At 39.7% G+C, this 26,202-nt stretch overlaps 1 long non-coding RNA gene across 1 annotated transcript; it reads left to right on the forward strand.

Annotated features, from left to right (window-relative positions):
* The first annotated feature begins 10,267 nt into the window (after positions 1-10,267).
* LOC135112828 (uncharacterized) lies at positions 10,268-20,945 on the forward strand. The gene is made up of 3 exons (XR_010274574.1): positions 10,268-10,422; positions 10,837-10,939; positions 19,343-20,945. It is a non-coding gene; the product is annotated as an uncharacterized LOC135112828 (long non-coding RNA).
* Positions 20,946-26,202: the final 5,257 nt, after the last annotated feature.

Here is a 26,202-nt window from a genome sequence, read left to right on the forward strand (position 1 = left end):
AAAATACATTAGCCTTCAAAAGAAAATACCAAGACAGAACCTTTAAGAGAGAGTATTTGTGAGTGAATCAGAATTTAAATTAACTGCAAGTAGAAAATAAATGGATAGAAAAACGAGTTCAAAGAGATACAGCAATTGGTAAAAGATTTAGAAAAGAGAAATGTGACATTCCACTCATAGAATAATGTACTCAAATTATGGCATTTATAATAATGTTTAAAATTACACAACAAATAGAATAATCAACAATTTTAGATACTGATAGAATCACACAGAAAAAGTAATGCCTGCTATTTATCTATATTATACAGAACCTGTCTGTCTATACCAGTAGTTTCCAAACTATACCAGCTTTGCTCAACACTGTTCATGGTGCCCTCTTTCTCAAAGTGAAGAAATTTTCAAAGATTCAGTGGGTGACAAGACAGAACCCTGAAAAACAGCACTGTTAATAGATTTAGAATAACAGTGACACAGTCTACACAGCAACAATAGAACGGTCTGAAAGGAAGCTGAGATGAAGTTACAGAGTGTAGGAAAGAGGCCATAGGAGGGTAGTTTGGAAATCAAAGCTTTGTGCCAGACTCAATCAAAAGCTTTTGATATGTCCAAGGCAACTGCAAAAGTTTCACCAAAATTTCTAAAAAAGAATGACCATGACTCATCAAGGAAAGCCAGAAGATCAGCAGTAGAACGGTGTTGACGGAACCCATACTGGCGATCAGATAGAAGGTTGTGAAGTGATAGATGTTTAAGAATCTTCCTGTTGAGGATAGATTCAAAAACTTTAGATAGGCAGAAAATTAAGGCAATAGGACGATAGTTTGAGGGATTAGAACGGTCACCTTTTTTTTATTAGGAACAGGCTGAATGTAGGCAAACTTCCAGCAAGAAGAAAAGGTTGACAGACAGAGGTGAAAGATTTTGACTAGGCAAGGTGCAAGCACAGAAGCGCAGTTTCGGACAATAACAGGAGGGACCCCGTCAGGTCCATAAGCCTTCCGAGGCTTAAGGCCAGCAAGGGCATGGAAAACATCATTGCGAGGAATTTTAATAGGTACCTAGCATGAAGTAGTCAGAGGGTGGAGGAGAGGGAGGAACAAGCCCAGAATCGTCCAAGGTAGGGTTTTTAGCAAAGGTTCGAGCGAAGAGTTCAGATTTAGAGGTAGATGTGATAGCAGTGGTGCCATCTAGTTGAAAGGAGCAATGTTATTGGAGATATTTCTAGCTAGATGCCAGAAGTCACGAGGGGAGTTAGATCTTGAAAGATTTTGACATCATGGTTAATAACATGATAGTATCTTTAGTTCTTTTGTAAACACTTTAAATTATATCTTGTTTCTACATAATTATTAATGTCTCTGAATTCTAAGAAAATAATTCATAATTGCATGCAATAAGCATTTTCTGAAGAATGATGAAAATCGATATTCGTAATTATCATCAGGTATAAACCAAAATCCCCTTCCAGAGACCTACCCAATTCACAACCTTTAAGAATACCAGATGTCCCCTCACAGGTTGGTAACCAGTGATCAATAGGAAAGAAGTGAGCCCTTGAAAGATATGAAAGAAGATTAATACACTTTCAGTGAATCTTACCTCCACCAAGATGTCCATGTAGCAAGAAGTTCTCCTCCAGACAAGAAGTTAGAATGAGGTGGTGTCATGTGTAATATTGTTATCATATTAGCAGGAGAAATTTAATCTTCAATTTCAGTGACATTAACATTAAGCAGTATGAAGATTGACATTAACATTAAGCAGTATGAAACATGACTTTGTTCCAGGGGCTATAGCTTGCCAAAAGTATGTGTGACAGTAATAATTAGTAATTAAACAAATGGCAGCCATGTTCTGTGTGAAATAGACAGTATCTAGTATCAAACATGATTCTGTAAGTATTTCTACAATCCTCTGGTCGTGCTTAGTTAGTGTGAAAATAGTGGTAGAAAATACCAAGTGCTGCAACATTGCTGTAGATGAGAGTGACTTAGTTAGAGGAGAGGATTTGATAAGACAAAATGCTTTTGATTCCACCCTCTATAAAATAGTGTTGTGAGTGGAATCCTCCCATACATGTGAAATAAATTCCGCACATGGACAGGTAAGGCCGCTGTAAAGAGTTAACTGCTAAGCTTGTGGGGGGGTGGATGGTTGAGAAAAAAACTGGCAGAGACGACACAGAACGCACAACCTTATAGAAGCTGCTCTAGCTGGAGATGAGATGTGAAGTTTACAGTTTAGATTATAAGTAAAGGACAGACAGAGGACGTTCAAAGTAGAAGAGGGGAACAGTTGAGTGTCATTGAAAAAGAGCGGATAGTTGTCTGGAAGGTTGTGTCGAGTTGACAGATGGAGGAATCGAGTTTTTGAGGCATTGAACGATACTAAGTTTGCTCTGTACCATTCAGGAATTTTAGAGAGATAAGAAGTCAGGTGTTCTGTGGCTTCCCTAAGTGAGCTATTTACTTCCTGAAGGGTTGGACCTCTACAAAAAAAAAAAAAAAAAAAAAATGTGGAAAAGTGCAGGGTGGTATTATCAGCATAGGAGTGGATAAGACAAGAAGTTTCGTTTAGAAGATCATTGATAAATAGTAGGAAGAGAATGGCTGACAAAATCCTTGAAAGAGTGTGTGTTTCGTCCTCACATTTGGTGTGATGCAGTGCTGTACCTGTGCAGTACTAACATCGCATCTAAAAGTGTGTGTGTGTGTGTGTATGTGTGTGTGTGTGTGTGTGTGTGTGTGTGTGTGTGTGTGTGTGTGTGTGCGTGTGTGTGTGTGTGTGTGTGCTCTCTCTCTCTCTCTCTCTCTCTCTCTCTCTCTCTCTCTCTCTCTCTCTCTCTCTCTCTCTCTCTCTTTCTGTATATATATATATATATATATATATATATATATATATATATATATATATATATATATATATATATATATATATATATATATATATATATATATATATATATATATATATATATATATATATATATATATATATATATATATATATATATATATATATATATATATATATATATATATATATATATATATATATATATATATATATATATATATATATATATATATATATATATATATATCTTCCATTCTGGGGAGAAAACAGGATGTGACAAATCTAATCTCATGTTACCTCCTCGAAACACTTTTTTTTTTCCTTTATGTAGGATGAACACTGACCAAGGACAACTGAAATCCAATAAAAAAAAAAAAGCCCGCTGAGATGCCACCCACAGAAAAGGGTCTAAAGTGGTAGTCAAAAATTGAAGGATGAGTGTCTTTAAACCTCCTTCTTGAAGGAATTTAAGTCATAGGAAGGTGGAAATACAGAAGCAGGCAGGGAGTTCCAGAGTTTACCAGAGAAAGGGATGAATGATTGAGAATAATGGTTAACTCTTGCATTAGAGAGAGATGGAGAGAATAGGGGTGAGAGAAGGAAGAAAGTCTCGTGCAGCGAGGGCGCGGGAGGAGGGGAGGCATGCAGTTAGCAAGATCAGAAGAGCAGTTAGCATGAAAATAGCGGTAAAAGACACCTAGAGATGCAACGTTGCGGCAATGAGGGAGAAAGGACAGTCAGTTAGAGGAGAGGAGTTGATGAGACGAAAAGCTTTTGATTCCACCCTGTTTAGAAGAGCAGTATGAGTGGAACCCCCCACAGATGTGAAGCATACTACATACATGGACGAATAACGCCCCAGTACAGAGTTAGCAGCTGGAGGGATGAGAAAAAAATAGCGGAGACGTCTCAGAACACCTAACTTTATAGAAGCTGCTTTAGCTAGAGATGAGATATGAAGTTTCCAGTTTAGATTATAAGTAAAGGACAGACCGAGGATGTTCAATGTAGAAGAGGGGGACAGTTGAGTGTCACTGAAGAAGAGGGGATAGTTGACTGGAAGGTTGTGTCGAGTTGATAGATGGAGGAATTGAGTTTTTGAGGCATTGAACAATACCAAGTTTACTCTGCCCCAATCAGAAATTTTAGATCAAAAGTCAGGCGTTCTGTGGCTTCCCCACGTGAAATGTTTGCTTCCTGAAGGGTTTGACGTCTATGAAAAGACGTGGAAAAGTGCAAGGTGTTATCATCAGCGTAGCAGTGAATGGGACAAAAAGTTTGGTTTAGAAGGTCATTGATGAATGATAAGAAGAGTGAGTGAATGATAAGAAGAGGGTGGGTGACAGGACAGAACCCTGAGAAACATCACTGTTAATAGATTTGGGAGAAGAACAGTGACCGTCTATCACAGCAGCAATAGAACAGTCAGAAATGAAACTTGTGATGAAGTTACAGAGTGAAGGATAGAAACTGTAGGAGGGTAGATTGGAAATCAAAGCTTTGTGCCAGACTCTTTGAAAAGATTTTGAGATGTCCAAGGCAACAGCAAAAGTTTCACCAAAATCTCTAAAGGAGAATGACCAAGACTCAGTAAGGAAAGCCAGAAGATCAGCAGTAGAGCGGTCTTGACAGAACCCATACTGGTGATCTGATGAAAGGTTGTGAAGTGATAGATGTTTAAGAATCTTCCTGTTGAGGATAGATTAAAAAACTTTAGATAGGCAGGAAATTAAAGCAATAGGACGGTAGTTTGAGAGATTAGAACAGTCACGCTTTTTAGGAACAAGCTGAATGTAGGCAAACTTCCTGAAAGAAGGAAAGGTAGATGTTGACAGACAGAGCTGGAAGAGTTTGACTAGGAAAGGTGCAAGCACGGAGGCACAGCTTCAAAGAACAATAGGAAGGACCCCATCAGGTCCATAAGCATTCCGAGGGTTTAAGCCAGCGAGGGCATGGAAAACATCGTTGCGAAGAATTTTAATAAGTAGCATGAAATAGTCACAGGGTGGAGGAGAGGAAGGAACAAGCCCAGAATCGTCCAAGGTAGAGTTTTTAGCAAAGGTTTCAGCGAAGAGTTCAGCTTTACAAATAGATGTGATAGCAGTGGTGCCATCTGGTTGAAATAGAGGAGGGAAAGAAGAAGAAGCAAAGTTATTGGAGATATTTTTGGCTAGATGCCAGAAGTCACGAGGGGAGTTAGATCTTGAAAGGTTTTGACATTTTCTGTTAATGAAGGAGTTTTTGGCTAGTTGGAAAACAGACTTGGCATGATTCCGGGCCGAAATATAAAGTGCATGAGGTTCTGGTGATGGAAAGCTTAAGTACCTTTTGTGGGCCATCTCTCTGTCATATATAGTACGAGAACAAGCTGTGTTAAACCAAGGTTTGGAAGGTTTAGGTCAAGAAAAAGAGTGAAGAATTTACGCCTCCATGCCAGACACTATCACCTCTGTTATGCGCTCAGCACACAAAGACGGGTCTCTGACACGGAAGCAGTAGTCATTCCAAGGAAAATCAGCAAAATACCTCCTCAGGTGCCCCGACTAACAGAAGCAAGACGTCAGAAGCACCTTCGCTTAGGGGGTTTCTGAGGAGGGATTGGAGCGATAGGGCAAGATACAGATATGAGATTGTGGTCGGAGGAGCCCAACGGAGAAGAAAGGGTGACAGCATAAGCAGAAGGATTAGAAGTCAGGAAAAGGTCAAGAATGTTGGGCGTATCTCCAAGACGGTCAGGAATACGAGTAGGGTACACCAATTGCTCTAGGTCGTGGAGGATAACAACGTTAAAGGCTAGTTCACTAGGGTAGTCAGTGAAGGGAGAGGAAAGCCAAAGTTGGTGGTGAACATTAAAGTCTCCAAGAATGGAGATCTCTGCAAAAGGGAAGAAAATCAAAATGTGCTCCACTTTGGAAGTTAAGTAGTCAAAGAATTTCTTATAGTCAAAGGAGTTAGGTGAGAGATATACGACATAGATAAATTTAGTTTGAGAGTGACTCTAGTCGTAGTCAGATGTTGGAAACTCGGAAGATTCAAGAGCATGGGCACGAGAGCAGGTTAAATCGTTGCGCACATAAACGCAACATCCAACTTTGGATCGAAAATGAGGATGGAGATGTTAGGAGGGAACAGAAAAGGGGCTACTGTCAGTTGGCTCAGACACCTGAGTTTCAGTGAGGAAAAGAAGATGAGGTTTAGAAGAGGTGAGGTGGTGTTCTACAGATTGAAAAATTGGATCTTAGACCACGAATGTTGCAGAAGTTAATGAAGAAAAAGTTGACGGGGGTGTCAAGACACTTAGTGTCGTCGTCAGAAGGACAGTCCCACCTGGGGATATTTGTGGTTTCCTTCCCAGATGGTGACTCCGAGGCTGGTGTAAGAGTCGCCATGAATTTTGAAATTTTGAGTGAAGGTTGTGTGTGTTATTAGGTGCTTGTAGTTTTGTTTGGAGGAAGAGAGTTGTTTTTAGAGGGCAGGCTGTGACTGCCCTCTTGTATTGTGAGACACAAAGGGAATCGTTCAGTGAGGTCACACCTGGGTTTAATGATAAGTTCACAGCAACCCCTGATCCAGAGAGAGAGAGAGAGAGAGAGAGAGAGAGAGAGCGCGAGCGAGCGAGCGAGGGTGGGCGGGAGGGAGGGAGGGGGAGGGAGGGAGGAGGGAGGGATGCCGATGTGTTGACGTATAGGTTGATGTAGATCCCTCTTAGCTGAACGATTGCGTCAAGGTTTTGTTGTTTATTTAGGTCAAGTTGGCATATTGTTTCAATTCGACCTCACCTTGAGTGAATTCCAGACTTCGGGTCAGTTGCTTCATTTCTTTAAAGTTTTTCATATATTGTCTTCATGAAGAGGAGGATACAGCAATAACTGATGAAGAAATGCGGCGTGGACTTGCCAGAAGTAGAACAACGGCCTCAGGAGATGATGGAATTACTTACTCAGTCTTTCGGCTGCTCCTTTTTTTTTTTTTTTTATGTAAGAGGGGCACTGGCCAAGGAAAAAAAAAGAGATGCCAGTCGCAAAAGAAATGTCAGAAGAATAATCGAAAATTGAAGGATAAGTGTCTTGAAATCTACCTCTTGAAAGAGTTCAAATCATAGGAAGAAGAAAATACAGAAGGCAGGGAGTTCCAGAGTTTACCAGAGAAAAGGATGAATGACTGAGAATACTGGTTAACTCTTGCATTAGAGAAGTGGACAGAATAGGGATGAGAGAAAGAAGAAAGTCTTGTACAACGAGGCTGCGGAAGGAGGGTAGGCATGCAGTTAGCAAGATCAGAAGAACAGTTGGCATGAAAATAGCGGTAGAAGATAGTAAGAGATGCAATATTGCGGCGATGAGAAAGAGGATGAAGACAGTCAGTTGGAGGAGAGGAGTTCATGAGATGAAAAGCTTTTGATTCCACCTTGTCTAGAAGACCGGTATGAGTGGAACCCTCAGATATGTCGTCCATACATGGACGACTAAGGCCCCTGTACAGAGTTAGCAGCTGGAAGGGTGAGAAAAACTGGCGGAGACATCTCAGAACACTTAACTTCATAGAAGCTGTTTTAGCTAGAGATGAGATGTGAAGTTTCCAGTTTAGATTATAAGTAAATGACAGACCGAGGATGTTTAGTGTAGAAAAGGGGCCAGTTAAGTGTCATTGAAGAAGAGGGGATAGTTGTCTGGAAGGTTGTGTTGAGTTGACAGATGGAGGAATTGAGTTTTTTTTTTGTGGCATTGAACAATACTAAGTTTGCTCTTCCCCAATCACAAATTTCAGAGAGATCAGAAGTCCGGCGTTCTGTGGCTCCCCTGCGTGAGCCGTTTACTTCCTGAAAGGTTGGACGTTAGCGAAAAAACGTAGAAAAGTGCAGGGTGGCATCAACAGCACAGGAGTGTATAGGACAAGAAGTTTGGTTTAGAAGATCATTGATGAATAACAGGAAGAGAGTGGGTGACAGGATAGAACCCTGAGGAATACCACTGTTAATAGATTTTAGGAGAACAGTGACTGTCTTCCACAGCAGCAATAGAGCGGTCAGAAAGGTTACTTTAAATGAAGTTACTGAGAGAAAGATAGAAGCAGTAGGAGAAGAGTTTGGAAATCAAAGCTTTGTGCCAGACTCTATCCAAAGCTTTTGATATGTCTAAGGCAACAGCAAAATTTTCACCCAATTCTCTAAAAGAGGATAACTAAGACTCAGTAAGGAAAGCCAGAAGATCACCAATAGAGCGGCCTTGGCGGAACCCATACTGGAGATCAGATAGAAGGTTGTGAAGTGAAAGATGCTTAAGAATCGTCCTGCTGAGGATAGATTTAAAAAAAAAACTTCAGATAAGCAGAAAATTAAAGCCATAGGACGGCAGTTTGAGGGAATAGAATGGTCACTTTTTTCAGGAACAGGCTGACTGTAAGCAAACTTCCAACAAGGAGGAAAGGTAGATGTTGCCAGATAGAGTTGAAAGAGTTTCACTAGGCAAGGTGCAAACACAGAAGCGCAGTTTCGGACAATAACAGGAGGGACCCCGTCAGGGTCCATAAGCCTTTCGAGGGTTTAGGCCAGCGAGGGCATGGAAAACATCATTGCGAAGAATTTTAATAGGTAGTATGAAGTAGTCAGAGGGTGGAGGAAAGGGAGGAAAAGCCCTGAATCGTCCAAGGTAGAGTTTTTAGCAAAGGTTAGAGCAAAAAGATGTGATAGATGTGATAGCAGTGGTGCCATCTGGTTGAAATAAAGGAGAGAAAGAAGGAGTAAAGCTATTGGAGATGTTTTGGCATGGGGAGTTAGATCTTGAATGATTTTGACACTTTCTATTAATGAAGGAGTTTTTGGTTAGTTGTATAACAGACTTGACATGTTTCCGGGCACAAATATAAAGCGTATGAGATTCTCGTGATAGAAAGCTCAAGTACCTTTTGTGGGCCACCTCTCTATCATGTACAGCACGAGAACCTTCCAAACCAAGGTTTAGAAGGTTTAGGTCGAGAAAAAAGAGTGAGGGATGTACGCCTCCATGCCAGACACTATCACCTCTGTTATGCGCTCGGCACACAAAGACGGGTCTCTGACACGGAAGCAGTAGTCATTCCAACAAAAATCAGCAAAATACCTCCTCAGGTTCCCCCAAGTAGCAGAGTCAAAATGCCAGATGCACCTCCGCTTAAGGAGATCCTGAGGAGAGACTGGAGTGATAGGACAAGATACATATATGAGATTGTGATCGGAGAAGTCCAACAGAAAAGACAGGGTAACAGCATAAGCAGAAAGATTAGAGGTTAGGAAAAGAGTAGGGTGTTGCACCAGTTACTCTAGGGATTCAGCTACATTAAGCTCTGTTTCGTTAATGGCTTTAAACAATAAGCTGATATTTTTTTTTATTTTTTTATTTGATGATTTTATGATATTGCATGTTCCCTGATGTTAGAAAAAAACATGAATGAGTTATGGGTCTATTAGTTTTGAAAGATAACCATTTGTGTTAGGACATCCTCACTCTAAAGTTCCGATATGTGGAGTCTATATACGTAACTGAGCAGTCAGGACATACGAAAGAATAAACAACGTTCAAACACAAATAGTGGGCAAAGTATTTTTGTATTTCAAAAAAAAAAAATCCAATTGTATTGCAGTTTGTTAAAAAAAAAATCTCTCTAAGGAATGTGGTAATTACAGCGACTGTTAAATGATAATATTGTGCACTTAGATTGTTTGTCACTTCTGGATGAAGTATAGTTATGAGAGAAGACACTGCACAGAAATCCTTTTACACATTTATCTAAAAGATAGCTTGGATAACTGTTGGTGGAAAAATAATGCCCAAGATTATTGATTTCCTTAACATATGAACCTTATTAGGAACATACGTGATAAGACTTATGGATGAGTGTTTTTTGACAACAGTTAACAAATTTTTAAGAAACTAGGGATAAAAGATGAATAATTGTCCTAAGCCTGAGAGATTTTTTTTCTTTAAATATCAGTGTCGAAAAGATAGTTAATCTTAGTTATTAATATGTAAAAGAAATATAATTACTTTTTTCTTTTACAGTAAGAATTATGTTTGCTTATGTTTGCTATTCAAATAATAAAAAATCTATTTACCTGTGATTTTTCTCTAAACAAAACAAAACAGTCATGCACGTATGTTTCATACAAAGTAGGTCTGAATTCTACTGGGCATTCATTAATCCACTTTTCTTCGTGATAGCAGAAAAGTACATCTGCTGGAATAGGACGTAAAAGGAGAACTCATTAGCTGCGCCATCTACCTGTTTTATATATAATACTGAAAAAAAAAAAATTTTATTGCTAGTTCTAATAATGACTTGAATTGTAAGAGACGATGATGACTTCATGCCCACAGGTCTTGTCCACAATCATGTGTTTTGTTGATGTGGGTTTTCCCTGATGTGCGTATCACGAAGCTCTTCACTCCTTATGCCGTTAAAAGCCAAGAGGGCTTCCCACAATCCATCAGTTTAATCCGGACACCTGCACAATGCGAGCATTCCTCCTCCTGCTGGCCTGGACCATGCTGCTCTCAGCCACCAACGCCAAAGTGTACTACCCAAATAGTGAGTTACAGATTATTTTACCTATGTCACGTGGTGCAAGACTCAAAGCAACAGATCGACGTGTGTCAGAAGTGGGACATATTTGTTTACTTTTATGTATTGTTTGTTTTCGTTTCCTGTATGCCCACGTGTATGAATGGATGGATGGAGGTAAGTCCACGAGTGAAAATTGAGCAAGCTATGTTATACTCAGGGAATATAAAGTCGAGTATAATCTAAAATTAGGTGTCCGGTGAGGCCTTGAATTTTTATAGTTCATGGAAAGATAATCCATAAACTCTCTCTCTCTCTCTCTCTCTCTCTCTCTCTCTCTCTCTCTCTCTCTCTCTCTCTCCCTCTCTCTCTCTCTCTCTCTCTCTCTCTCTCTCTCTCTCTCTCTCTCTCTCTCTCTCTCTCTCTCTCTCTCTCCCCAAGGAGTGTGCTACGCCGATGGGAAAACAGTGAGCCACGGTGAAACCTGGACTACATCGGACTGCCGTCTGGGCAAATGCACTAATGGTTACATCACTTACCAGGAGTGAGTTCCAAAGTTATCTTATTTCCAGTCAGCTAATAATGATGTGATAGTACTAGTGTTGAGGGAACTGTGAATGCAGTGAAGTGTTTTTGCAGCTGTCAGAGTACAAGTGTATATGTAGCTGAGGGTGTGTGTGCGTGTGTGTGTGTGTGTGTGTGTGTGTGTGTGTGTGTGTGTGTGAGGCTGAACATATACATATTAATAGTATTAGGTACTTGGGATGTTACAGGGGAGGGAGGTGAGGTGACAAGTAGAAGTTTTACATTGCAATTGAAAGAAATCTTTATAAGCTTGGTGGTGTATCGTACCTCCCAGATATGGTTCGGTCCTGTAAGCTAGGAGCTGGGTGTTAGGGCGATGAGAAGTGCCGGGAGTGAAACTCGGAGAGTCGGGCACACTCAAGTCTTCTGGGACTTAGTTAGCACTGCGGGTGGCGATGGGCGGGCAACAAGATTATGCTTTTAAGCAAGTTCTAAATAACATTGTGATCTAGCTTACGAGTTGCATGATCTTTTTGAGTCTCTAATTTCTAAGGAAGGCATTTTTGGATTCAAGGAAATGCGTTGAGTTTTATAAATTTTATTTAATTTTGTATTATTTACATATATTTACACTCAAACGATCATATACAGCTTTCAGCAGTTATACACATAATCTCTCTTCAGATGAAGTATATCAAGTATCTGAAAACATTTGAAAATTACACTTGTGATTCGAATTTCTTCGCTCAGTTAACCTTCAATGAGAAAACATCCTACTCATACGTAACTCCTGTCCAAAATATAACCTTAATATTTAACTTTGCACTGCATTATTTACGAGTACTGAGACACGCGGCTTGCCAATCTTATACAGCTCGGGTCTGACAGCTCTGTCTAGCTTGTATCTCTCTCATTGCTATACGATTTATTTTCCAATACCTCGATACTTCCGGTTTCCTTGTCTATTAATTATGTGATAGCCACCTGGATGTTTCTTCCTGTAAAATACTGCTATTCTGCGACTCTATTAGTTTGTGATGACTCGCCGTATCTTGTTACTCTCTGGTGTCTCTCATCTGTTACCTTGGTATCTGCTTTCACGTTTATATTCTTCCCTCATTTATTTCTTTTACTTATTTTTTTTAATTCCTTCTTTATTCTTGTCTCACATTCTTCCTTCTTACATGTTTAATCTCTTCTTGGTGTTATCAGTCACAGCATGGCTTCACGAAAGGGAAGTCTTGTCTTACAAGCATGTTGAGTTTTTACAGTAAGATTTACGAGGCCGCACATAATGGAGATAGTTATGACATCTTATACCTGATATTTATTAAGGCATTCGACAAGGTACCTCATTAAAGACTCCTGAGAAGGGTTAGATCGCATGGGAAAGACGGGTGGATAAGGTCGTGGTTAGGCGACGGCGACAGAGAGTTATCTTAAACGGCTCTGAATCCGAATGGGGTCAAGTAATTAGTGGCGGTGTCACATGGATCAGTTTTAGGATCATTGTTGCTCTTAATATATATTAATGATTTAGTGGGATTACTAGTGATAGTAAATTTGCAGACAACATGTAGATGGATTAATTAGGTCAGATTCAGATGCCATCACCTTGCAGGCAGACTTGATAGCCTGAGCGAATGGACAGACAAATGGCAAATGCAAAATACTTAGCGTAGGTAAAAGAAATCCACACTGTAGACACAAAAAAAAAAAAAAAGCTCTGGTAAGTTCAGGAAAAGAAAAAGATTTAGGAGTTATAGTTAAGCCTGATCTCCGTCTAATGGCGGGTTTTCCTCGGTGCGATTATCGCTCAACAGTGATCGTTCATGGCTCAACGATGATTGTCCAACGATTGTCTAGAGCACTAATTTTGTTTTTGAATGGAGATGTTTTGTTTTGAGCGACTGCCGCTAGAATTGTTAACAGTAATCGTTGGTTCCGCTTGGCGAGCTTAAAAAAAAAAAAATGATTAGACAAATTTATGGATAGGATGATAGGTGAAAATTGGTAGGTATATTTCATACAGGGACTGCCACGTGTAGGCCTGATGACTTCTTACTGCTTCCCTTATTTTCTTATGTTGTTATGTTCTTAAGGTGGGATGTGATAGAAGTCTTCAAATGGTATATGAGTTATAACAAGGATGACATAAGCAAAATTCTCAGGATCAGTAATCAGGATAGAACAAGAAATACTGGTTTTAAGTCTGAAAAATTTAGGTTCAAGAAAGAGGAAAAAAAAAATAGTTCTCAAAAAGAGAGGTAGATGAGTGGAACGGACTCTGTAATTAGATTGTTAATGCTGAGTCATTACAGAGCTTTAAAGGATTAAACAAATTTATGGATAGGGATGATAGGTGGATATAGGCAGGTATGTTCATATAGTAACTGCCACGGTGGCTTCTTGCCACCGACAAATCACGCCCAGCGTGGGAATGGGTCAAAGTGGCTGATAGGTCTGTGTCAAGGGTAGGTGGTGGGGTTGGTATAGGATGGCAGGGTCTCCGTGCTAACCGATACCCGTGAAGATTAGCACTTAGCCGTGGCACCCTTGTGGTAGCACGCCTGTTCAGAGCACCCACTCAGCTACGTGAACGGTCCAGTTTCCTTTATGTTCACGAAGACACATGCACCTTTACTGTTTTTTTCATCCATTTTTCAAATTTTATTCATAATTTGTCTATAATTCTGCAACACTTCCATTTGTCCCTGAAGGATGTAGTTGGGTGGGAACGGTGGAGGGGAATAGTGTTAGATTCCGATCCAGTGTTATTCCGAGGAACGTAGACACACCTCCTCACCCTACATATGGTGATCCGGAGACGTGTGTGTGTGTGTGTGTGTGTGTGTGTGTGTGTGTGTGATAATAATAATAATAATAATAATAATAATATTAAGTTAATCGATCTTACAGCCTCACAGCTGAAAAAAATCACGTTAAATATCAACTTACATAATAATATACATGCTTCATCTTAAGTATACATTAACCCTAAGGAAATATCTTAAAATTTGATACTATGGTTGCCCCCTCCCCCTCCCCCCCAAAAAATAAAAATAAATAAATAAAATAAATAAATAAATAAATAAATGAATAAATAAAATAGATACAAACAAACAAATAATAAATAAATAATAAATAAATCATCCCAGGCCTAGTGTAATAGGCATGGTGTGGTAGGTTTAATTAATAAGTGATCAGCTAGTTTCACGTGACCAAGTGCGCGCGCAACCCTATTTTCACTGCCAGACGAACAACGCAACCACTCCCAGCTACTGCAACGCACAGACAAGGGTTGCTTCTTCTTCTTAAGGAGTGTCATTTGAAAGTTCGAATGACGTGGGCAGATAAGCCTTATAGGCTCGCCCAGACCAGGGTTGCCAGGTTTCCCTCTCTTAAACAGGCCATACATTTGTCTAAAAAAGGCCGATTTTAAGGCCAAACCTATATTTTGCCAAAATTAATGTAATCAGTCAATACAATATGAGGAAGCAATCATAAGATATTATATATTATGCAAGTAGCCTTCAGACACAACATAAATGGAAAGAAGAGGTAGAATAGGTCATACACCATAATGAGAATATCTTTATAATAATTACGTATCACTACTCACCAACTTGTTGTTTTCGTCGAAGACTTTTTTTTTATGAATAGAAGCTCTACCTTTAAAACGCAACTTTCATTGCTTCCTCCATATCTTGACATTCTTCCTCACGTAGATTATGTTCACTTGTACTTCCAACTGATGTTGATAGTTCTGTGTCTTCTGTCTGGCATGTATACATCGAGTTACTGAACAAACTAAGCATTTTGTCTGTTACTTGGAAATTCTTGCAGTATTTTTTCAACACCATCAAGATGATTTCTTATGCGCAAAACAGAACTTATTTCTTACTTTTGCCTTGATATTTCTTACATACGAAAATATTCTTTCCACATAAGCATTATTTAATGACAGTGCATGAGCATTCAGCACCACTTGGGAAAGTTCTGCAAAACACTTTACCCATGTAGCATTTTCATATTTTTGTACAGAAGCCCAAAATAAGACTGAATCAGTTGGTATTGCATCACCTGCAAACTCTTGCTTCCAGTTAACAGAGATAAATTTATCATACTGAAGTTGCAACAAGGTAGTTTCCGTACTTGCATTAGCAAATGTTGAAATACTTGGGAAAGTCTTGCGCAGATGACTCAGGCATTTCTCTGGGTGAAATTCCTTTAAGTTTTTCAATGGTGTCAACATCCTTACTTAATCTTTTATCTAACTGTTTTTTTTTTTTTTTTTTTTTTGCCTTGCTTAAGGAAATCATAACATCTTTGTTTGATGTGTTTCTCTTTTTCAGATAACCTTGGCTTTGAAAGCTCATAATGAAATTTATCTCCATACTTTACTCTATTCATGGAGAAAGCAATCTTCATTGACTCATCTTTATGTAGACTTTGGGCAAGTGAGCGATGTAGTTGCTTCAGCTCACCAAACACTCTTGAAGGCTGTAGATCAGTAACCTGAAAAGCAGCATTAACTGATTCAAAATCTTGAATGACAGGTAGAACAAATGTCAAATACAAGAAATTTCTTTCAACACATATCATTTCATGAATTATGCAAGCATGATAGTTTTTTTTTTTTCCTTTCTTTTTCTACAAGTACAGAGTAGTAAGCTTTCAACTCATACCACTGTGTGAGAACATTATATATACACTTTCCCTTCACTTTAGCTGCTGTGTATTGGTTGGTGTGATGAATCTAGAAGGTTGGATGTAGTCATTGTTCATTACATTAAAAATGGCTTTAAAATACTCCTTCCTCAAAGAGTTCATCTTGAACCAGCGTGCAATCTCAGAAAGCAGATAATCTAAATGTGCAGGCAGCTTTTTTAAAGAATGTTCACAGCATAATGCAAGGCTGTGGCATGTGCATTTCACGAATTATTTTCCCCACAGACGTTACTGGCACCATCACTAGAAAAACCAATGTAGTTGCAGTTGTCAATCTCATTATCTTCCAGGTAGTTTATATATATGTTTATATATAAACCTACTGCCTTGCTGATGACAACAGTGTGATCAACAAGATCAAAGGCTTTTTTGAAGTCCACAAAAGCAACAGCTAGAGAGGTGTTTTGCTTGTCCAGGTGGCTGTGGATGAATTCAAGGAAGCTGGTCAGGTAGTGGGAGGTGGAGGTGGCTTAAATATTTCCAAATTGTCTAATATCCACAGTATTACAAAGGCTAGGGATGGGGGTGATAGAGACTGGCCTGAGGTCATTGAGTGACTGTGGACTGGAAGTTTTGGGGATGGGGGTGACGTAAGATGTCTTCCAGTCCGCGGGGCAAGAGTGTTGGGAGAGTGAGGCGTTTATTATGGAGCATAGCGGTGTTGCTAGCTCTACAGCAAATTCCTTGTAAATTTTTATAGGAAGGTCAATGGGTGTGGTGGATCTTGGTTTGAATTTGAGTATTCTCTTAAAAACATCCACCGCCTGGACACTGGGGGAATGGGAGGGAGCAGGAAGATAGGCAGGAAGCGGAGTGGTGTGGAGGGGAGGAAAGGTTTGACAGATAGCAGCAAAGTGATCGTTCATCTCCTGAGCCGCGAGATTAGCAGGAAGGTGTGAGGTGCAAGGAAGAGATGAAGTGTGCTTTTGTAGGCCACACAAAGCTTTGATCTTAGCGTACCACTGTCTGTTGTTGGTCAGCTTGAGGTGGTGTATCTTGTCTGGGTAATAGCTTGCCTTTGCAGCCTTAATCTCCCAGATCACTCTGTTTCTTAGTTTCCTGTATAGGACCGGGCAGGAGTGGAACGCCCAGGTCCGCTGACACATGAGTCTTTTAATGCGGGGCGTCATCCAGGGGGCATCAGACGGGTGCGTTGTGACGCTCTTGGCTGGGAAGTAGCGTGGAAGGCTTCTGTGGTGGTGGCGACGTGTGTGTGTGTTTATATATATATATATATATATATATATATATATATATATATATATATATATATATATATATATATATATATATATATATATATATATATATATATATATATATATATATATATATATATATATATATATATTTGATGTAGTTTAGTAGTTAACGGATCTCAGCCAACGCCTAAATATTCTTCCGTGAATAAAAAGTTTCCTTAAGGGCCTATTTCACAATCGTTTCCTGCTGTTGTGATCATTACCAATGAGTGGTGATGTCTGCCACCAACAAATCCAATTTCACATAAGTTTTTTCGCGGCGTTGTTTGTTTTGATCCTTACAAGAAATTGGAACCTTTGGTAACGCTGGTTTGGGAGCTGCTGGGCCTCCCCAATGAAGCTTACTACTACATTTATTTCTTGCAAATATCACAATTTCTTATCCTCTTATATTTGTTTTATTTACTAAATTGTATATTAAAATTATTTAACAATACATTTTGTAGGCTATAATAGTAATATGATAAAATTAAGAATTTGGATGGCGGCGTGAATTCACTCTACCAGCTGTTGAAAACTTCACTACCTGTCACCTTTATTTCATCTACTATGACTCCTTGGTTAAAAACTGTAATAATCCTCACATACGCATAGGGTGTATGGAATTTTCACCTAAGAGAAATATTAGATAATACTGAAATAGCATTACCATTTTCATCAGAGGGCTAGGCTTGCTTCCTTTAGGCTTAGTTTAGATTAATTCAGTTCATTAATTTAATTGCTAATCCTTTAAATGGGTAGATCGTGATAAAAAAAAATCATATTTTTGCTGATAAATAAATAATCACTGTCTTAAAATTAGTACGGTAGGGCTATTTCCATAAAACCCGAAATATTTCAATCTAACAATGTATGTGTACATCACTGAGGAAGTGAGAAACAAATGATTTATTATGTGCCTGGTTGGCATACGTAGTTTGGCGAGTGTTAGACAGATATTCAAAGGAAAGAATTTAAAACAAAATGTAACCATGTTTTCAGTAGATGGATAAGGCGTGTTGAAAGCACGTGCCTTTCTCTCTCTCTCTAATAAGGGTCTGTGCATTGCTGCGGCTGGGAGTAAATGAGCCATATGTCTGGCAGTGAAAATAGGGCTGCGCGCGCACTTGGCCACTTGAAACTAGCTGCTGGTCACTTAATTAAATGTACGACAACGGGATGATCAAGCCAACCCCTTTTTTTTTTTTTTTTTCTAGAGTTTGTTTCTCCTGCGCAAGCAGCGTATCTCCTGTGTAAGCAGCTCCCGACTTACACCAGCACCTAATCACTGTTAGGTGAACAAGGGGCTACACTGTAAAGAAGTCCGCCTTAAGACTTCTGACCTGGCTTGGGATTAGAGTCGGGTTCGCAGTTGGGTGCCCTTGCACCCAACTGCGAACCCGACTCTAATCCCAAGCCAGGTCAGAAGTCTTAAGGCGGACTTCTTTACAGTGTAGCCCCTTGTTCACCTAACATTTGTGCCATCACATGAAGTCAGCACACAGAACACAAACATTCTCACAAACACATAATACACAGTATAACATCAATAAGTAAAATAGCAAGGTGGACAGCCCACCATCTTTAATCTTATACTTCTTTCATTATTTCTCACTATCCTCTTATACTCATATTATTCTTCCTTCACCCATCTTTTCTATAAATATAGATAGATAGATGGGTGCCCTTGCTACTGCGCCACCAGGCCATGTGTGTGTGTGTGTGTGTGTGTGTGTGTGTGTGTGTGAGAGAGAGAGAGAGAGAGAGAGAGAGAGAGAGAGAGAGAGAGAGAGAGAGAGAGAGAGAGAGTCAACCTTGAAAGCAAGCCTCATCTTCTATTTTGTAGAGCAAACAGGATGTGACAAATCTAATCTCGTGTCACATCCTGGAAACACCTGGGCGTCCTTCACGAAAAAAACAAACAAACAAACAAAAAAGAAACCAAGAGAGAGAGAGAGAGAGAGAGAGAGAGAGAGAGAGAGAGAGAGAGAGAATGCCGACGTGTTGATGTATATAATAGTGGTGAGAAGCTGAGTAACCTGCTGTAATTAATCGTGTCTAGATTTTTTCCTCCCTTAATCTCAAGTCCTTTAATTTACTCTGTTTCCTCACAAAACCTGGTGACTCTCAGGTTCTTTACATATCAGAGGACTTAAGATCGAGGGAAAACTTTAAACACAGTGCAAGGTAATGTGCTATGTAACTAGAATCCTGACCCCTATTGTCTTTAACTGTGAGAGTGCCAGTGTGTTGATGTATGAAGTGCTAGAACTCCTGTAGGAAGAACCTCCTTACATATGTGACATCACCTGTGTGCAAACAGTTGTAAGAGGATTATGATTTTTATATCATGCTTGTTTATTACTCGATAGGGGGACTAACGAAGGAGTGACTTACGAGTGCATAATCAACAAAATCATTATCATGAATTGCATTTCTTATTTCCTCAGATGTGATGCGCAGCCGCCAAACGATCCATTGTGTGGCTTCTCCCAAGATCTGGCTTTGCCTTACCCGGGCTGCTGCCCTATTATATATTGCATCTGACCTGTCAACCACCACGACCTCACTCTGCCTGGACCTAGACCTGACCAGATGACCATCTCTAATTACGCATAAGACATTAATATAATATTTACAATATATGTTTACATTTCCAGCAGTTACGATTGGTACGACTAATACTTCTAAGAGGATTATGAACATTAATGTTACCAAAATGACTTGTAATAAAACTCACTTAGCAGCCTGTACTGCATAAAAATACATAAATAAAGATGATTAAAGAAATTAAGCAAAATTTTACCATGAGAAATAATAAACAATTGAAGACTGATGAAATTATTTCCTGTGATGCATTTACATCATGTAGTAGCTTATTCAATGTAATCCGTACAGTGTAATACGTACAGATTGTGCGTAGATTGTCTGCCGACTGATCTTTGACTCCCGACTGTCTTACGACTGTTCTTTTTTATTCATTACACGTGGACAAGGAATGGGAAAGATCAAAAGGAGTGAAAACAGACACAGGGATCATAGTGGACTATTGTGATAATTCTAGAAAGAAAAGAAGGTAGTGTGTGTACAGGTGGGCTGAGGTCAGATAATCTGAGTGTGACATTTCACTGAGATAATAGTTGTATTAGTATTAGTATTAGTGGTAGTAGCAGTAGTAGTAGTAGTAGTAGTAGTAGTAGTACGAATAATAGCAGTAGTAGTGGTGGTGATACGTAGTAGTGCAGTAGTAATAATAGTAATACGTACGTATGATATGATAGTTTAAAAATCTAGCTAAGAAAGAACACTCTCTCTCTCTCTCTCTCTCTCTCTCTCTCTGTTTTCACAGATTAATACTACTTTATTGTCTGCAATCTTTTCTCTATAGCCAATAGCAGTCACGAACACTCCTCATAGTACAAGGATCAGCAGCTCAGACTCAAAAGCAATTTTCTGCAGTGTAAATGAATTGTTAATCAGTCTTGTTTAGTGTTCCATTTATGTAATCCAAGCAGATTGATCTGCCTTTAATTGTTAGTTTCCTAATGATTCCCTGGGGGATATAGTGCTGATAGCAACTTAATGTTCAGTACAATTATGGAAGACACGTCATGATGGGAATCACTTTGCTTCCAAGTAGCCACTCCTGTATATTTAAAACTTACTCATACTGCTGAAAAAGACTCCAGAAACACGTGCTAGGAAGAAACAGGCAAAACTGATGCCACACATGAGGGTTAATTTTGTGGGCACACAATTGCCTTCAAGACGAAAGCCACCCATTGTTTTCCAGAATATTACAACACTCAGATCGGAGCTTTGCTTATCTCAAATCTCCCGGAAGACGGGCCTCGTCTCCTACAAATTGATGGGTTCGGAGAGGAAAGGGACAGCTGAGTACGAAACAGCACACTAAATAAAGACTTTCCCCTGGCCACAAGCAAACACAAATTATATCATAAAGCCAGTCTCATTTAACTAAGAGAGAGAGAGAGAGAGAGAGAGAGAGAGAGAGAGAGAGAGAGAGAGAGAGAGAGAGAGAGAGAGAGTCACCTTGACTCAAATACAAAACACTTAAAACGAACAAATGACACAAGACAGATAAAAATAAATAAAAAAGATAGATAAATAAATAAATAAATAAATGAAGTGACGATCGTCTCTATAAGAATTCACAGATCTGAGAGTGGTATTTTCGGCCTCCGTGAATGGCCAGATGAAAAGGACTAGTTTAAGGTATGTAATTAATACCCAGCCCTCTCACTGAAAATACTAGATGACTTATGGGGAGATTGTAACTAGGCGACCTGGAAAAAAAAAAAAAAAAAAATCTGCATTTTTCCGTTTTCTTTTTTTTTGGGGGGGGGAGGGGCTGTATATGTAACATTGTGATAATATATTTTTTTTTCAATTATGCAGTGAGGTATTCTGTCATCAATTTCTGTGGTTATGCGCTGCTATACAGGTATGATAATTTTTTCCCTTTTCCCCCATTATTTTTCTGAATTATCCTTTTTCTTTAGTCGCCTATGAAAATCTATGCCCCTCTCTCTACGTACAATATCAGAGAGCGGGAAATTTTGTTATGACTTATATTTCTGAAATTTATATACGACAAATGCATACAGCAAATTTCCCTTCTCATCTTCAGCTTTATTTACGGTGTTCCATGCAAGATTTCACTTTGTGTATCACAAAGTCATGTTTCCTTGATGGTAAAGATTGAAAACAGGTTAAAAAAAAAAAAAAGTCATTTTTTGCACTTAAATATTTATATGAGATAGCAACGCCTTTACATCACCTCGGGAGGTGGAGTTATTAGCGACCAGCGGAGAGCATAGATAGCGACCACTTAACGCGTTTGTTTATCGCACTTAGCGGTCGGAGGTCGCTATATATATATATATATATATATATATATATATATATATATATATATATATATATATATATATATATATATATATATATATATATATATATATATATATATATATATAGCGACCTCCGACCGCTAAGTGCGATAAACAAACGCGTTAAGTGGTCGCTATCTATGCTCTCCGCTGGTCGCTAATAACTCCACCTCCCGAGGTGATGTAAAGGCGTCGCTATCTCATATAAATATTTAAGTGCAAAAAATTATTATTTTTTTCTTACCTGTTTTCAATCTTTACCATCAAGGAAACATGACTTTGTGATACACAAAGTGATATATATATATATATATATATATATATATATATATATATATATATATATATATATATATATATATATATATATATATATATATATATATATATATATATATATATATATATATATATATATATATATATATATATATATATATATATATATATATATATATATATATATATATATATATATATATATATATATATATATATATATATATATATATATATATGGGAACTCACTGTTGCCTTATACTGTTCATTGTCCATATAATATCAGATATGAAGCATTTGTGTTCCTAAAAAAACATAAGAACATAAAATAAGGGAAGCTGCAAAAAGCTATCAAGCCTACATGTGGGATTCCCTGCTTGAAATATAGCTACCCATTTCCACCAATCAATCCCTTCCATATATCTGTTCAAGCTTCTCTTAAAGCTCTCTAATGACTCAGCACTAACAAGCTGATTACTGAGTCCGTTCCATTCATCTACCACTCTATTTGAGAAGTAATTCCTTCCTATCTCTTTCTTAAACCTAATAATTTCAAGCTTAAACTCCTTATTTCTCGTCCTATCTTGGTTGCTGATCTTAAGAATTTTGGTTACTTCCCCCTTATTATAACCCCTATACCACTTAAACTTGAAAAAAACTTCTATCAGGTCCCTTCTTAACCTATGTCTCTATAAAGAATATAAATTTACTAGCTTCAATCTCGTTACGTAAGGAATACCCCTTATTCCCTGAATCCTTGTAGTCATTATCTTTTGTATTGATTCTAATAGACCTATATCCTTCCTGTAATATGGGGACCAGAACAGTCTAGATGAAGTCTGACAGCCTGAAATATAACTTTATTGTTATTTCGGTATTTGTACTTTTAACACTCCTAAAAATTAATCTTAATATTCTGGACTCTGCATTGCTTTCCCAGACGGAAATCAGAGCTAACTTTAATTCCAAAATATTTTTCGTTCCCTGAACTTATCGGAGATTCGTTGTTTACTGTGTACCTATTATGTGGGTTTCCTCTACTTACGCTAAATACATTGCATTTGTTAATATTAAACTGCATTTGCCACCATCTGTCCATTCATTCATCCCATCAAAATCTGCCTGTAAGGCGATGGTATCTGAATCTGACCAAATTAATCTACCTATCTTCGTGTTACCTGCAAATTTACTAACCACTAATAATCCCACTATCCAAATCATTAATATATATTAAAAACAACAATGGACCTGCAACCGCTCTACAAGGAGGGAAGGAACCAGCTTTACATCACGGTGAGCTCTGAATCCTCCTTTTACACCACCGTGGTGAGTGAAGGCTTCATGGGCGTTGTTATGGAGTGTTCTGGTGAGGAGGGCACTCACGCGGTCATCATACATGGTGTGTCGACCCACATTAATGTTAACCTTATTGAGGTGCCAGCTGGCTTTCATGACCTCAAGAGGAGGATGGTGGAGCAGAAGCCAAGGCCTCAACTGTTGGGCGCGGTGACTGGGAAGGTACCCAGTGAACTGCATCTCCTGAGCTTTGGACGTCGGCGTGTGGAGCGGTACACGCCAGAGCCGGACCTATGTCGCCACTGCAGTCGCTGGGGCCACAAGGAGAAGCGTTGCCAGTCTGCTCCTCGGTGTAGGTACTGTGCTGGTTCCCACAAGTCATTGCAGTGCCTGGACAAGATCAAGGAGGGCACTAAAATCCCTCCTCGCTGCTGCAACTGTGGGGGTGATCACAACCCCCACTCCACCCTCTGTACTGTCAGGCCTCGTCTTCACAGGGAGCCTGCCACTGATGAGGTGACTTGGCCCAGACTCGTGTCCCGGCAGGCTCCACCTCCTCAGACCAACACTTGGACGAATAGGCTTCCATTCTTGTCTACTGCCGGAGTTGCACAAATCAGGGTCGTGGTCAGAGGGAGGCTTCCTTTTCCTACTTTCACAGAGGGTGTGGGAGAAGTCATCATCCAAAGGAAAAAAATCGTCAAAAATAATGCAAAAAATTTGTTCTCAAAAAATGAATCTCATTCTACAACATCTGATCTGGATCACTGTCTGTTTTTCACTCAGTCACTTGCTCGCTCGCTAGCTCACTTAATACCGGTGCTTCCAAAACCCCCCCGTTCCTCTCTTTTGCGTATCCAACTCGGTCATGCTCATCAGAGAGACTCCTTCCTTTGGCGAAGAGCAGACGTAGACCTGAGCCAGCACTTCTCCTTGTCTCGCGTGCTTATCACCGTCGCTCTTCGACCTGACCAACAACATTATCTCGGCAGTTCCGCTGTCAGCCTTCCAGTTTATTATTATGTGGTCTACAGAATCGGGCGTCATTTGAACCTCTAGAACCAACTCTTTCAACTCCTCCTTGTTTATGCAAATGCCCGTCCTGACCATTCACGCGCTGTTCTTATCCATCTTGAAATCTTTTTGAACGTACATGAGAAAGGACGAAGCGCACTTTCTAAACACAAAAAGGTCCCAGTAACAGCTCTTGCTGTTAATAAACCTGGGACTCCGTCAATTTCATTCCTCTCGTCGTCGATACTGATAAGGTTTTCGATGGCGCCTGTCGCGTCAGTTGGGTGCGTCACAGGACACGCCACGTCGTACAAGACGCCCATGGCCACGGGCACGCCAGGTTTGATTTCAAATATTTGGTCTTTGCTATCGTTCCTCAGCATAACCTTGACCTCTTCTCTATAATCGGCGTCTATGACCCCCGCCTGAACAGACGTCATGTGAACCGAATTCTCAATAGTGTAAAACCCCGAAGAAAGAGGCGGAGACTGCAGCTGCATGTAGCAGGACTTGTTGGGCAAGCTGATAGCCACTCCCGTCCTGACAATCTTCGAAGAGACAGGGGGCACCAAGCAATATTCCATAGACAAGAACACCGGCATCTTTCCAAAGATGCCACAGTCCTCCATTACAGGGGCACGCACCTCTTCTCCCAGAAGCTTGTACTTGATGAATCCTTCTTTATTTAAGGCGTTGAACAGATGGACTACCGCCTGTGCAAACCTCGTACCGGCCATTAGATTAAAAACTTCACGTCCGGTGTTGATGACGGTCACGATGATCTCTCCTTGATTGGACAAAGTAGATGTAGCTTTTCGGTGCCCGGCGACGTTAATGTTGTGCTTGGTCGCCATGCTGGACCTCAAACGCACATTTAGAAGGAAGCGTTCGTTTTTAATCGGGATGGTGTGTCCAAAGACATTATCCACCACTGGTTCCTTGAGCATTACTTTCCTTTTCAGAGATTTGCTCTTTCTCAGGATAGGCTTTTTCAACGACGAACGAAGGATCTTGCATTCTTGTACGTTTTCTTCTTCTTCAGATAGGAAATCTACCAGATGCTGGACCTTCGGCACCTCTTCATTGTCTTTTATTACAAAGTCTCACTTCAACTTGGTCACCGGCGGGCATGATACACGATAAGAGATCGTGCAAATCCAATCCAGCGCTGAACCCGGTGCCTATCTTGGGCACGATAGCATCCGTATGTGTTTTGCGGAAGCCTAGGCAATAACTAGGGAGGGAGATGGTGATAGAAGCGTCCATGTTGTATCTAGGGACAACAGCGGGAAAATAATGATTAGGTAGTAATATTCGTCTCCTTTTATATCGTATCCCACATCTCATCATTAAGAAATCCTGTGTCCGCTCCTTCGTCGAACCCTCCCTCTTCTTCTTCTTTTTCTTCGTGGTCGGATACAAATGTTTGTTGTAACAGGTCGCGCTGAAGTGCCTCTGAAGCAGGGGGATAAGATCTAGGAGGTATTGTCGTCGTCGACTCTCCTTCTTCTGAATAAGAAGGGAATATTACAGGAGTAGAGAAGCGTAATCCAGTAGTAGTAGTAGTAGTAGTAGTAGTAGTAGTAGTAGTAGTAGTAGTAGTAGTAGTAGGAGGAGGAGGAGGAGGAGGAGGAGGAGGAGGAGGAGGAGGAGGAGGAGGTGAGGAAGAGGCCACAGTAGAGGTAGTAGTAGTAACAGGAAGAGAAGGAGAAGCATTGCCGCTTTCTGTTTGAAGATTTGGCTGAGAAGGCGCAGCAGTAGCAGCACTGGTAGTAGTATTAATAGTAGATGATGCCGCTGGCGTAAAC

This window comes from Scylla paramamosain, chromosome 24 (genome assembly GCF_035594125.1).
Source record: "Scylla paramamosain isolate STU-SP2022 chromosome 24, ASM3559412v1, whole genome shotgun sequence".
Classification (NCBI taxonomy): domain Eukaryota; kingdom Metazoa; phylum Arthropoda; class Malacostraca; order Decapoda; family Portunidae; genus Scylla; species Scylla paramamosain.